The sequence below is a fragment of the Herpailurus yagouaroundi genome, unplaced genomic scaffold (assembly GCF_014898765.1).
Source record: "Herpailurus yagouaroundi ecotype Mexico unplaced genomic scaffold, PumYag 183, whole genome shotgun sequence".
Taxonomy (NCBI): Eukaryota; Metazoa; Chordata; class Mammalia; order Carnivora; family Felidae; genus Herpailurus; species Herpailurus yagouaroundi.
Window position 1 is genome coordinate 18,453,841 of NW_024412414.1, and position 14,415 is coordinate 18,468,255.

Consider the following 14,415-nt stretch of genomic DNA (forward strand, 5'->3'; position numbering starts at 1 on the left):
AAAAAAATACCTTCCAGCTTCTTAACATGTTTTTCAAAGTAGGAGCTGGAAGGCATAATAAAAAGCAAGCAGGGATATGCTTTTTGAATAGAGTGAAATAATTAATGTAAGAATGCTTCCGTTTGGGCATTTTTTTATGAAGTGAAATATATTATTTTTTGCTTTTAAAATGGAGGTAATTTGTTACACAAAAGTGGTGTTTTCTTTAATCTGAAAATAATACTAATTATAACACTATTTGGGAGCTGGAGTTTTGAAGCCTAAAATTCCTTTTGTAGTTTGAAATTACTTCGCTGCCATAACTAAACTGGCTCTACTCCATGAATATTGTCATTTCTTGCCACATTGTTCTTTTACCTTCACTGGCCACTCTCCTCCCTAGGTTTTCTATGGAATGCCTCCTTGCTCCCTAGGCTTTGGGCCACCGGTATTCTTCTCTTTAATCGGAGTTATTTCCTTTGCAGTGGGGCGCTCTTTAAGTTACCCACAACCCCACGCTTCATGGTTCAGCAGGAGAGGGGTTGTGTGGTAGGGTGTAAGGGGTCATGTATTCTTGGGAGAACTTGTAGTCCAGGGTAGGTGGTGGGTTAACCATAGAGAGCAGGAGAAGGACGCATTTCTCTTTTACCTGGAGGATTCTAGGCGTTCCAGCTTGACACTCTGTCCCTTTTTCCCAGGATGACAAGGGACATCGGTCAACCTCATGAACAGTCATTTGGGGGCAGAACTGTAGTCCCCATTTTGTTGGTAAATTGCTTTATGACATTTCTTTCAGAATCACAAAAAGATGGGGTGATGACGTTCAGTAGACTGTTGCTCCCAGAATCTGGAATTTATTCAAATCTCAGAGAAATCCTAAAACAGGACTTGCATCCGTGTAGACCTGAGGTACACTTTGCGAGGGACAGTAAAAGCCTGAACTTGGACACAGATTTCTACTGAGCACTTGCACATGCATGTGTGCACACCCACACACACACCCACACCCGTCTCTGCCTCTGGTTCTCTGGTTCCTGACACAGAGCTGCTGAAACCCCTTGTAAATAGGAGCGCTAGGAGAAGTGTCTTGCTCCGAAATTTAGTCTTTGACCCTGGTTCCTGACACATGGCTTCTAAATCTCTTGGAATCTCCTGGGTGATAGAAATGTCTCTTGTTTTAATGAGGCAACTGATGGTGGGCTCCCAGACAGCGTGAGGAAGAGGGCTGACCAAGCCATAATTAGAAGCTTGGAACTTTCATCCCCACCCACCAACCTCTGGGAAGGTGAGTAGGAGAATGAGTTAATGATAGATCATGCCCATGTATGAAGTTTCCATAAAAATTCCAGAAGTATAGGATTTGGAGAGTTTCTGGACTGGTGAACACATCTGTATTCTGAGAAGGTCGTATAGCTCTACTGGGACAGAAGCTCTACTGGGACGGAAGTTCCTACGCTGGAGAGCATCCCAAACTTTACCCTTTATACCTTTTTATCTGGCTGTCCATCAGTATCCTTTATCATATCCTTTATTAGATCATACACTGGAAAACATGAGTGTTTCCTTGAGTTCTGTGGGCTGTTCAAGAAAATGACTGAATCCAAGGAGGGGATCACGGAAACCTCTACTGCTTAGTCAAATTGGACAGCAGTCACGGGTAAGTTGGGGACCTACCACTTGTGAGTGGTGTCCGAAGAGGTGGACAGTCGTGTGGGACCAAGCCCTTCACCTGTGCCCTTCACCAAGCCCTTCACCTGCACTAGCTCTCTGTCAGGACTAATTGAATTGAACTACAGGACACCCCTCTGGTGTCACAGAGAATTGCTAGATGTGTGGAAAAGCTACACATCTTCTGTCACAAGTATTGCGAGCGTGTGAACAAAGGAGAATCAGTGGGGTGTTTTTCTTCCCTAAACAATGGTCCTTTTTGAGGATTCATGAAAAGAACACACAGAGACGTACGCATGAGGGTTGGTCCGTTGTTAAAAGGGTTCGCGTCTGTCTCCACCACCTGGGATCAAAGTCTCTCCAAAGGTTTCTTGGTCAAGAAGAACTGTTTAATGTTCCAGTAAGGCCTGCCTATTACATTCTTCTTTGTCTTCATGTTGTGTCATGCACCTCACTGCTCATAATAATTCTGGATTTTCCTGCAACATTGCATGCTTGTTCCTGCTTTACAGTCTTTGCACCTGCTCCTCTTCCTTCTGGAGTGTTCTTCCCTTAGAAGGGTTGCATATCGCCCTTTGAAGGTCCACCCAATTCCTAGTACCTCAGAGAGGCCTTCACCAACTACTCTAACACAAAAGGATGATTCCCTTTCTTCATCACATGATTCTGCTTTATTGTCTTTCCAGCACTATTCTTACATAAAATACCTGCTAAAGTATTCGTTTACTTGGTTATCGCCTAGCCTCCTCCCTCTTTAGGGGGTCAGCTCCATGAGAACCACCATATCCCCGCCCTGAAAATGGTGCCTGACACTCAGTGAGCACTTAATCTATGTGATTAATGAGTCAATCGATAGAAGGTGTTAGGGGAGTTTCAGAAATATTATGTTTTCATCTTTACAGTTCTAGTGTACCTAAAAAAACAAACAAGAAACTGAAAACCAGTTTTTTTCTAGGACAGGAGTTTTTCAACCTCAGCACTGCTGACATTTGGGGCTGGGGAATTCTTTGCAGTTGCAAGAGCTATTGTGCCCATTATAAAATGTTGGGCAGCCGCCTTGGCCTCTAGCTACTAGATGCCAGGAGCACCTCTCCTCCAGTTGTGATGACCAAAAGCGTCTCTAGACGTTGCCAAATGTTCTCTGTGGGGCCAAGTTAATCCCGGTTGAGAACACTGGATGAGAACAATGGGAAATCCCATCCGCCCTGCAGATCTTCTGATTCTTGTGCTTAGATTTGCACTGTTTCGGTGACAGAGAAGACTGCTGTGTGCAACAGGCCTAAGAAATCTGAAAATTAATAGAAGGAACCAATGGTATTGGAGTAACGCCTGTAGTCTGAGAAATAACTATTCTCAAAGAACAAAGGTGGTATGAATGTTTCCTGTGGACCTGGTATAGGACATATGCATTAGGGAGCTGTGTGGGCCACCAAAAAGATACAGGGGTGTTTTAGAAGGAAGCTGGGGTGGGCCTGTGAGTGTCTAGGAGCTGGAGAAGGTGTCCAAAGCAACCGACCGGAACTCAATACATTCACCATGTCCAATGAACTTCAGACGAGACATGCCAACTCCACTGGGGCACCTGTGAAGAACCCATGAGAACACTCCTAAGAAAAACAGCTCAAATTTAAACCCCTGTCAAACCCAGAGAGCACCTCTCCTAGGTCATCAACCACATGAGAACATTCCTGCATTCTTTTCTTCTCCTTCAATGCCCTGCTCCAATTCTGCTGCGCTCAATCTGAAGTGGGCAAGCTGGGTCAGGAGGCACAGAATTTCAAGGCAGAGAAATAAACGGGGGGACCACAGTGCCTTCCCCACCAGCAGGCCTCCCTTCTGCAGCAAGAGCAAACTGGTGAAGAAGGAGCTTCACATTTAAAGCAGCTGTCATGTAAGTATTACATGGGAATGAAGATTTAAATTATTAGCTTGCAGACACGGCTTAACGGTCATCAGAAAAAACTTGCAACTCTCATCCGCACTTCCATCCGGGGAAGCTTCTGCTCACTGGTTAAACTGAAGGAGATAGTAGGACACAAAAATAACTGTTTTATGAATAAATCCCATGAATTATGTTTGTTTGATCTTCCTCATCCCCGCGTTCCCAAGGCCTACCACATAATAGACAAAAAAAATGTATATAACTATATACTTTAAAGCAATCTGTCCACGCTTCTGTATATTTGTGGGAGTTCACTGTCCTGTGACTAGTGAGTAGACGAATTTTCTAATTTATTCAAGTCACCAAGAAATGGAATGATTTGCAGCCTCAACATTCTTTGAAACTCTTAATAATCCTTTTCCTTTGGTTTGATGAGATTATAAGTTTTTCTACTCAGATCAGGGCACAATACGTTTCACTTTCTTTTCTTCCATGTGGCTGGCCATCTCCTCTATCAATCACTTTCAATTGGCAGGTCTGACACCGGGCAGCAATTGACGCAGCTCAACTCAGCTTTGGTTTCCCATCAGGGCTCGTAAGGTAAAACACTGTAATCATTAGGTCCTGCTCTAAACTGGCAGGATGTGACAGAGAATCTACGATCCGGGATAAGGCCAGTGTCAACTAACTGTGACATTCCATCAAACAGAGCATCCTTAATGTCATGGGGAGTTACTCTCTGCATGGGTGATAAAGTATGGGTGCGCTGACAGGCTCTTGCTTAACTGTTCTCATTGGCCTTGGTATGTTCATGCCAATTCATTGTTTTATAACAGATTGGCTCACATTGAAAATGAGGATTCAATTTGAGATTTTATTGTTAACCTTTAAGGTCCTTGGAGGCACCGTTGGGCTCCTCTGCCGGCAGAGCTAAGTGAAGTTTATGCTCCCATTTGTCGGTGTCTAGCGACCGTGATTTTACATTGACACGTCCACATCAGTCTCCCATGCCTTTCCAACAATGCTTAACATAAAAATTACTTATTTTCAGATTTGAATAAAAGAGGGCGACTGGTCTGCCATTCTTGCTATACTTTCCAGTGGAGTTCATTTTTGGATAGCAACCTATCTGACTTTCTTTTTACGCCTGATGACATTTTTCCTATTTCAGACTGTGACTTGAATGCGAACAGAAGTAGAGCAAGGTCTTATGAAGGGTGACTTAGAATACCACTTCCAAGCCAATCATGGAAATAGCTGCCAAATTTCGACTTAAACATGAAAGCCAACCAGTTCTGAGGTCCTTCAGCTTTGTTAAAATAAATGATTACTACAAGTTTAAAATGAGTCTCAGGAGAGAAGCACAGGAAAAAAATAGGATATACCTGGTCTGAGAGAACATTATGAGCTACTGAACATTGGACTTGACCGGAGCGTACCTAGAATTGAGGTGTTTGTCTTAGACCTAGAAGAACCTGTAATTTACTAGGCAACAATGGCATCAGGACACCTCGGGGATAATGACAACCATACCAGCCATATCTCAGAAACTCCGTACAAGTAAATTGGAGGAGACATGCAAAGCAATCTCAGCGTCTTTGATGGAATGTTTTCTTTTTCTCTTTAAAGTGCTATAGAGTACATGAGGTTCATTGGATTATTTCATTTTGCTTTATTCGTGCCCTTTTAAGGCAAGTGGTTGGGCAAGAAAAGAGTACATTTTCCTAGAAGCGAGTGAAGTCATAAATAATGGTCTTGGTTGTGTAAAAGCCACTTCTGTGCAGAGAGATGTTTTTGAATCAATGCAAATATTTCTAGTTTTTCATGTGTACAGCCTAGATTTCTTAAGGTTTGGGCTGTTATCCAGCATAGCATCAGGTATGCGAAGGGGTCTATTGTGCCCGGTATTGGCTAAAAGCTTACGAAAGTGAAGCTAAACGAGTAATGGCATGTAGCCAATTCTACTGTCAATTCCCCTGCTTGTTTCTCTGTTTCTCCCTTGGAACCCAACCATTTCTCCCTTTTCATTTATATAAAGAACAAAGCAACCTACTTCTATTAGGAATTTTTACAATCTTTTTAGCGCTGTTGGTGACAATTGGCAGTATCAATGGCCGTGACGGCCCACCATGCTCAGACGCTAAAATGACACTTTACACCAGAAAGCTAAATTTCACTGTGGGACAACCAAGAAGGTGAAGGATGTGAAATGTCAAAAACATCATAACAGTACATCTATGAGTGCTAAATTATGATTACTTTGGCGACTCTTTCCACACGATGAAGTTCCTAATAAGTGGGAGAAAAAAATAAAGGGTTTGTTGTTTAGCAGAAAGCCTACAGCGTAAATCTCTTGGAGGGACAAGTGATTGAAAGGTTCTGATCACCTCATAGCAGAGCCGAAGATTTTATTTTGGGGGATCTTTAACCATAGTAGAGTATGCGTTAGATATCTTTCATTTCTTTCTCTATACCTCTCCCACACTACTCCATGTGCTCTCTGCTCTGGGGAGCTCATATTTGGGGTTCTCATATGGTTCCATCAATGGGGACCCCTTTCAGGAACTTGGTGGAAGAGAGAAGAGTGAGGTTAGGTGTTAATTTTCTGGTCCCTTCCTGTGATTTTCCTTGAGCCTGAAGGATACCTCCTCAGAAGGTAGTTCTTTCTTTCAAGGTAGTTCATTCTAAACAATTCTCATCTTCCACATTCCGATAGCCACTATCTCCGTCTGATTTTTCAGGCGTACGGTGATACAAGCTCAGATGTTGCCAGCCCCAATTATAGTTCTACACACACACCTTTGAAAATTCCCTTTGTGAATAAACCTTCCTTAAATTATCCTATTTTGAGGGTCCCATCTGTGTCCTATTTTTACATGTTTGCAGATAACATGGGGAAATAGAAAACTGGAAAGATGTTAATCATCTATCAGAGAAATCATGAGTAATATGTGTGGACGGGAGGCTAATCTCAAGGGTGACTAGTGGACGGGGTTGAAGAATAAGTTCCAAGTCCAATTCTATCATTAGATTAAAACATTTTTACAGAAAAGATACTGAATATTACTAAAGAGCTCAGGAACTATTATATGAATAGTAGACTAAGGTGATTTTGTATAGAGCAGGATCTGTAGCAAATTGATGGAAGGAAGGTAGACTTTGGTTCAGTGTAATAACGCATTTACTTTTATTTAGAGATGAAATGTTCTGCCTCATCAGGGAATGAATACTGAACTATAAACTCATTAAAATGAGAGTGGGGGCAATTCCTGAGATGAAAAGAGTAAATCCTTGCATTGGGAGACATATTAGACTGCATATCTTTAAGATGCCTTCCAACTTTTAAGAGTCTGTGTTGCCGTGATCTCAATGTAACCCAAATAAAACACAGGGCTTCTTGTGATTCGTTTTGGAGACACAGTGAAAGAAATACAGACCATAAATTGCAATGCAAGTTAAAAGTAACTACAATCTTTTTTGTGTGTAATTTCTTATATACCTTTAAAATAGATGTAACCAATTACTCACATCAAAACTTTGTAAATTCTTTCTTCCACTGCTTTGGTTTCTTCCCCCTCCCTCAAACCTCCTCCTAGTAACTCTTGTTTTTATCTATTCTCAAATCTCTCCACCAATATTCTACTAATTATCATATCAACTCAAGTGTTGCCTTCCTATGACCCCATCCAACTTATCTTCTCCATTTTTTTCTCTCTTTACTAAGAAATAATTCCCTGCGTCGTCTTGATTTTTCTCCCCACTGACTACCCCTAGATACACAACAGGATGGAAAGAGCAATGGAAATTGCTGTGTTGGCAAGGTCTGGATGGTAAAGAAGAGGGTGGTGGTACTGGATGGAGAGGAAGGATAGGAAGTTTGATTCATTAAAAATGTGGGACCCCTATCACATTAGCTTCTCGAGCAAATGAGCTACCTAGAATATGAACATGTTACTTTTAAATATATCATGCCTCTGTGAGGATTCGTTTAGGAAAAAAATTTTGAACTAAGAAACAGGTATTGATAAAAACTGAATTTGAACATGACAATCACAAAGCTTTCGGTAAAGCATTTTGGGTTCAACTTTAATGGCAAGCTTCCATGCATTTAAATCCTACTGTTTTATTAACTGACTGCATCACACACTACTTTTGGCAAGCTACCTGCATTCTCCTATGCCCCAATTTCCCCATCTAAATAATAGTGACGATAATACTATCCACCTCAAGAGGGATACTGTGACATTTATTTATTCATTTTTTATTTTTAATGTTTATTTATCTCTGAGAGAGAGAGAGAGAGAGCACAAGCAGGGGAGGGACAGAGAGAGAGAGGGAGACCAGAATCCAAAGCAGGGTCCAGGCCCTGAGCTATTAGCACAGAGACCAACACGAGGCTCAAACCCACGAATCCCAAGACCATGACCTGAGCCGAAGTCGGATGCTCAACTGACTGAGCCACCCAGGCGCCCTGGTACTGTGAAATTTAAATGATACATCTCTAAATAGCACTTAACACTGCGTGGCACATAGTAATGTCTAATTAAGGACACCATTATCATTGCTTTTATGGTATAATTTTTATTATATAAGTATTATAGTTTCAGGCTCTATTTACATAGATATTAAATTTTAGTTTGAAATTTTGTAGAGAAATAATGTAAAATTTTGATAATATTGATGATAAAGACTGGCTAGGGGGACCTCCAACTAATTTTGTCTTCTTCCTATGTTTTCTAGTCTCTTCTGCAGATAGGTGTGACCATACATCTGAGATATATCCGATGGGAAGGGATTGTAAATAATATGTGTCATCTCAAGAATTGCTCTATAAAACTCTTCTCATGTCCAAGCCTCCCTGATGGTTACCCTTTTAAGATATGATGAACTCAAGATGGCAAACTAATTAGCTACATCTTGAAGATGACAAACAAAACTATAAGGTGGAAGGAACCTTGGGTCCCTGACTCAGTGTCGGGAAGAATCACTTGCCAATCTGAGACTGGTTGGTTTTGGTTTTGGACTTGACGTAAGCATGAAATAAATTTCTCTCGTCTTTAATCTCATTCTCTTATAGGTTTTCCTTGTTGGTGCTGTAACACCTAGGGATACCTAGCTAATATTATACTGAACATAGTGATTATTCTGTCCAGTTTAAACATCTTGCAAAACTTCTCACCCAAATTATCTTATTGGAGTAAAAAGTCTTTGACATGATTAAATCACACCATCAAATATTTAATTTTTTTCATTTGTAGATCTTCCTTCTACCTTCAGTATTTCTTTTCATTTCTTTTCCAAGGATTCTCCTCATTCATTTCAAAACATTTTAACTCTTCATTTGATGATTATGTCAATATTTTACTTCTACCAGACCTGCAGTTATTTATTTCTTTTTGTAATTTTGTTCATAAATACTTACAGACAGTGTGTTTGGTGCTCAATATAATGTCTTACATGAGTAGGTATTAAATAAATGTATTTCCTAATACTGGGGTGTAAAAGATAAGTGGAAAACAATGACAGAAATTGTGCCCAAAGTCCATGAACTTGGTGGGAAGCACTGGGAAAACCATAGTGACATTATAAAGATGGGGGGAAACATGCCTTGATGAAAATCTTTCTTTTTAAATTGAGTTGTGATGGTATTTTATGAATTTAGTTACTCTGTTCCAGGTCCTGTAAACTGAGTCAGAATCCTGCAAAGAATACCTAAGCAGGGGTATCTGGGTGGCTCAGTGGCTTAAGCAGCTGACTCTTGATTTCATCTCAGGTCATGATCTTGGGGTTTGTGAGTTTGAACCCAGCACTGGACTCTGTGCTGATCGCACAAAGCCTGCTTGGGATTCTCTCTCTCCCTCTCTCTCTGCCCCTTCCCTGCTTATATGCTATCTCTTTCAAGATAAATACAAAAAAAAAAAAAAAAAAAAAAGAATACCTAAGTAAATTAGCATGATTATTATGGAACTATCTATGAAAGCAAACCTGCTATACATTAATAGAAATTATGACAATAATAGCATTCTCCAGGCTCCTTGGGAACATGGAAAACTCAGTGCTTCAGTGGGTAAAATGCTCTTCACTGTTAAGTGGTTGGGTGAAGATACTAAGTGACAGAAAAAATGAGAGAGCTGGAGGTGGCAGGGAGGATTTAGACGAGTGTATAATTTTGGTTGTAAATGCAGATTTACACATTAAGTATTAATAATGGCAACATCATCATCACCAATAATAACACCAAGAGTAATAACACTTCTTTAACATTTTAGAGTTAGGAAAATTATTTCATATTAGTTTATTTAATAATATAGCACTTACATAATTTTATGATTGTGGTTGACATTGTTGACCTGGCTTCTTCCTTGCTAACAGAACTCAAATTTTATTCAGTCAGTGGGTGCTGGTATCTTGATCTTACCAAGAGTTGGCCTCTACCCCAAACCTTAAATGAACTGTGACTGGTCTAGTTCTGTCTGTCATAGCAATCCCCTTCTAGGACTGGGCTAAGTTTAAGTCTCAGCTTTGACCAATGATATATAATGAGAAGCTAGCTAGTCTGCTTCCAGAAAGAAACTAAGATAGAAAGACCAAGTGAAGTGCAGGTTTGAACGAAACCTGGAACCACTGAAGGAACACTGGAATGAAATGACTTCCTGTAATGTAAGAAAAATAACTTCCATTTGACCGCTAGTATTTGAGAATCCTAACTAATACAGTGATATGGGCAGGAATGATTATCAATACTTTTGTTAAAGTAATCAGATTAGGCCCAAAATGGACTCACTCAGGTTAAGTCCCATGTCAGCATACCAAAGCTTAATTAAGTTTCTCTGCTTAGGTACCCCAGAAAAGGAAGGCATGGGTCAGCTTGCTTCCTCTGCACAAGTTACATGAGCTGGGTATAAGACTTCCCTGTGCTCCATAAAAAGAAAGAAAACCTCTTTAACCAATCAGTATAACTTCCTTAATCCTACACACTTTGATCTGTAAAAACTCTCTCACCTTATACAGCTCTTTGGAACTACTTCCTGTCTGGTAGCGTGGATGCTGCCCCCTTCATGAATTGCTGAATAAAACCAATGGGATCGTTAAAATGTTTCCAGTTGAATTTTATTCTTTACTAGTTTAACAGTGAGAATCTGAGACCCAAAGAGGCTAAGTAGCTTCTTAATTCCAGCCAGGTCTTATGCCTTAAAATGTAGTATTCCTGCCATCTTACATTTGTAATATCAATAGTAGGGTGAATCTTTATTATTTTTTTATTCCTCACCCACAAATGTGAATATAATGTTGAGCCGATAATTGATTACCTAACTTCCATCCATTAAATAAATGGGATTCTCATCCTTATGCTAAAGAGAATACATCCAAAAGCAAATAATTAATATATTTTCCTAAGGATGAGATATCTCTTATACAAAAAGCTTTTTGTGTCGGTACAATTTTATGTTCATATATTTAATATTTTTTCCACTACTGAGAGGTTAAACATGCTTAATGCTTTCTGTGTTTTTAAGTGTTTTCCTTTATAATGCCCTTTGAATGGATATGCTCCAAGTCATAAGCATCCTTCATGAATTCACATTAATTAGAAAAGAGAAGTTTGTTGATTCTATACTCGGCTACACTGTGACTAAGATATTATAATAGAAGTTATCTGTCTTCAATCAGATAATTTCATCCTAAACAAGAATAATTTTTTTGCATGTGATATTTTATAGTAAAAAAAAGTCTCATGATTTCAATTTCCTGCAACTCAAAACATTTCTCAGATTTTAATATATTTCAAACTGTCTGTCAGATTGGAAAGAATGGGAAAACTCTGGGCAGGAAAAAAGTGAAGGATCTGTTTCCTCCTTGCAGTTGGAGAAAGTAAGGCAGACAAAACTAGTCAACACGACTTAAGAACATGTAGAAAACCACAAGGCAAAGTTCTAAAGAAATTGTGCCACACTCGTACATTAAATGACATCCAATTTCTAAATCTGCCACCGAAATACATGTATTTTTGTAGTGAAGAGGCGTTCCTGTTTGAGTCTTTTAAAATAAACATTAGCTTTAATATGGAGTCATTAACACTTTCAAAGTTGTAATAGTCTACATAAATCTCAGTGAACTATAGATGTTTCTAATTGTATTGTTGTACTGTACTTATCGTTGCTACACCCCCAAGGCTTTCTTTTGTCCCACCTCTAGCATAAATAAACCCCCAGTATTTTCATTTGTAGAGTTTTCTAAAACCTCATTCTTAATTCTCTTCTTTTTTGCTCAGCAGATCTGTCATAGGTATCGGGTTACCTAAATCCGAGCACTCAGGATAAACTCTGATTTCCGTGATCCTCCCTGCACCCCCTTCCTCACCAGGGGAATACTCATTTATTTCCACAATGCTCTGCCCTCTTCCTGCACACAGGGTTTTCATTCTCCAGGCTTGAAGCACCAATTGTCTAATTCGATACAAAAATTATCCTGGAAAAGCATAAGGTAATTATAAGCATAATTATTCTGTGAAGCAGAAGAAGGAAAAAAAGGTGCTACTTTAACAGCTGTAAAACTTAGCACTTTGTCGTTTCTTGTGGCTACACAATGCCAAACATCCAGATGCGACGTGATCATTCAATCGGCTAGATGCCTCCAAACTGGAAGAGTTTAGGAGCTGATAAACAAAGCAGCCTGCCTGAGTGGCTTTTTCCCTTGCGCATCTGGTTATTTTGACACTATCCAGGCAGAAACTTTATCATAACATGACCAAAGACGAATGTGTGGTACTTGGTCCAATGACTGGAGGTGGGCACAATGTGTACAATTATTCCCGTTTGTGTGATTGCTCAACACTGCTCCTTCCAATCTCTTAACAAAACTTGCACTACTTTACAAACAAATTAAAAAGAGTGGTTACATATGTAAAACTTTTTTTAACTTGACAAAAGCACTTAATCACCCTGGGGCATTTTTGCAAGGAGGAGGGGTCTTCAAAATTGTATCCACAGCCACCTTGCCGTAAAAAACGAGGTGTCATGTTTTGTTGGGAAAAGCTAGTTCTACTGTTAGGAAACTGAAAGAATTCATTTGTTCTTATTTATTCCGACTCCAACGTTCTGTTTGTCGGCATTTAGACACAGGCTGAATAAAGTATATCATATTTACAATCATAATGGATTTCAAACACACTCTTAGCCAAAGCTTTCAACAGGAAAAAAAATGCAATTTAAAAAACAAATCAGCTTCGTCAAAAGACTGTTCTCTTTCCCCAGCTCAACCTCCCAGTCATGGTACCCCGGCAAGACGCTTGGTCTTCGAGGGGAAGAAGGACTGGGACCAGGGCTACAGAGAGGAAGAGACAAGGACACCCGCATTAATGAAACCTATCGTCAAATGATATCTTCGAGGATCAAAATTCTAGTTTTATAATTTCAGAAAGAAGTATACTCTGCCCCCAGTTTTGGGTGGGGCAGGCTGCCTTTAAGGAACTATTTTGATCTACTTTTGTTCAGCCAGTTGAACACTTAGGAGAGCTGATTTTATTGTCTCTCTAGCCAGTGATGTACCTAGATGATGGTCAAAGAGGACTTTAACTTCCAGTAATCTTAACCCTTTTATGAGTGCAAATTGATCACTTAACATTTTTTAAAAAGTCCATTTGGTATCTGACCTGTTAACCTTCATATGACGCCATGACATCTTAAAATCGGAGAAACTATTAGAAAAATTATGTCTTAAATATGGGCCTTTGTATCTTTTACACATTCTCTTCTCCAGTGGTTATTACCTAATAATTTTTGACACTGGTGATTAAACATAAAGTTTTACATTTTATGATTTTCTTTCAAACACACGATTGCGAACATATATATCAAGGCAAAAATTAAACATTCTTCAAGAGTCTGCAATTATATTTATACATTAAAATGTCAACTGGGTGAAATGAGTAACTTCAAACAATATTTTAATCTCATTGTTTTAAAACAAAACAATTCATCAATGTTTTATCATCAGTCCTAATAATCTCACTTTTAAACAATAGAAAGGGACACTGGTAGCCTTTTTTAAAAATTAATTTTAGTGGTGATTATGATTAGAAAAATTCAGTTAATTATTTGATGTGTTCATAACCGTATCATATCTGATTAGAGAGTAATCTCCAATCCTTACAACTTGATTACTGCAACACTTATTATACTATCATTCATTCCTGAATCTTAGTTCTTGAGGTCCCTTCTAGAGGTTAGGTCAGTGCCGAAGTCTCCGTGCCTCAAACGAAAACCTTGACTTTATATTGTTGCGTACACGCTGGCAGTCTGCCTGTGCTCAATTCTGAAACAGAAGGTAGAGATCGTCCAAGAGAAAAGCCTTGTTTTGGACAGAGTAGGAATTCTCTGAGCAAAGTTTATCTTCCAGCACCCTCACTTTCCGTGTTCTCTTCGCTTTATAAGGATAAACAACATCTACCATTCTGAGATGTCCTCGCGATGTCTGTTTCATAAGTCGTTTGCTGTGCGTATCTGCCACTCCAAGGAAAGTGGCTGATGAACTCAGTTCCTGAGCTACAAATGGCTCATATTCTCCGTTACCATGTGCCCTTAGCACAAACCAAAGAAGCAGTTAGGTAATGTGGCGGCGTTACATTCTCTAACATTCCTGGCAGAGAAGGAGATTTAAAAAAAAAAAACCCAAAAAAAAAAAAAAAAAAAAAGAAGAACAAGACATTTCTCTGGCCTTTGAGGATCTTACAACCTAGTTAGATTGATAAAACCTAAAAATAAACGAGCTTAGATGTTTCATCTTTTCTTTCAAGTCTTTTTACTGCACGGTCAACTGAGAAACCCCTCCTGTGGATAATGCGTGCGTGAGAGTCTGTGTTTGTTTTTTATCAAAGCCCTTAAAAT

The 14,415-nt window shown here is 39.4% G+C and overlaps 1 long non-coding RNA gene across 1 annotated transcript; it reads left to right on the forward strand.

The window, feature by feature from the left end:
- The first annotated feature begins 1,392 nt into the window (after nucleotides 1-1,392).
- LOC121041395 (uncharacterized) lies at nucleotides 1,393-13,926 on the forward strand. Its single transcript, XR_005795717.1, has 4 exons — nucleotides 1,393-1,636; nucleotides 3,395-3,538; nucleotides 8,270-8,558; nucleotides 11,805-13,926. It is a non-coding gene; the product is annotated as an uncharacterized LOC121041395 (long non-coding RNA).
- Nucleotides 13,927-14,415: the final 489 nt, after the last annotated feature.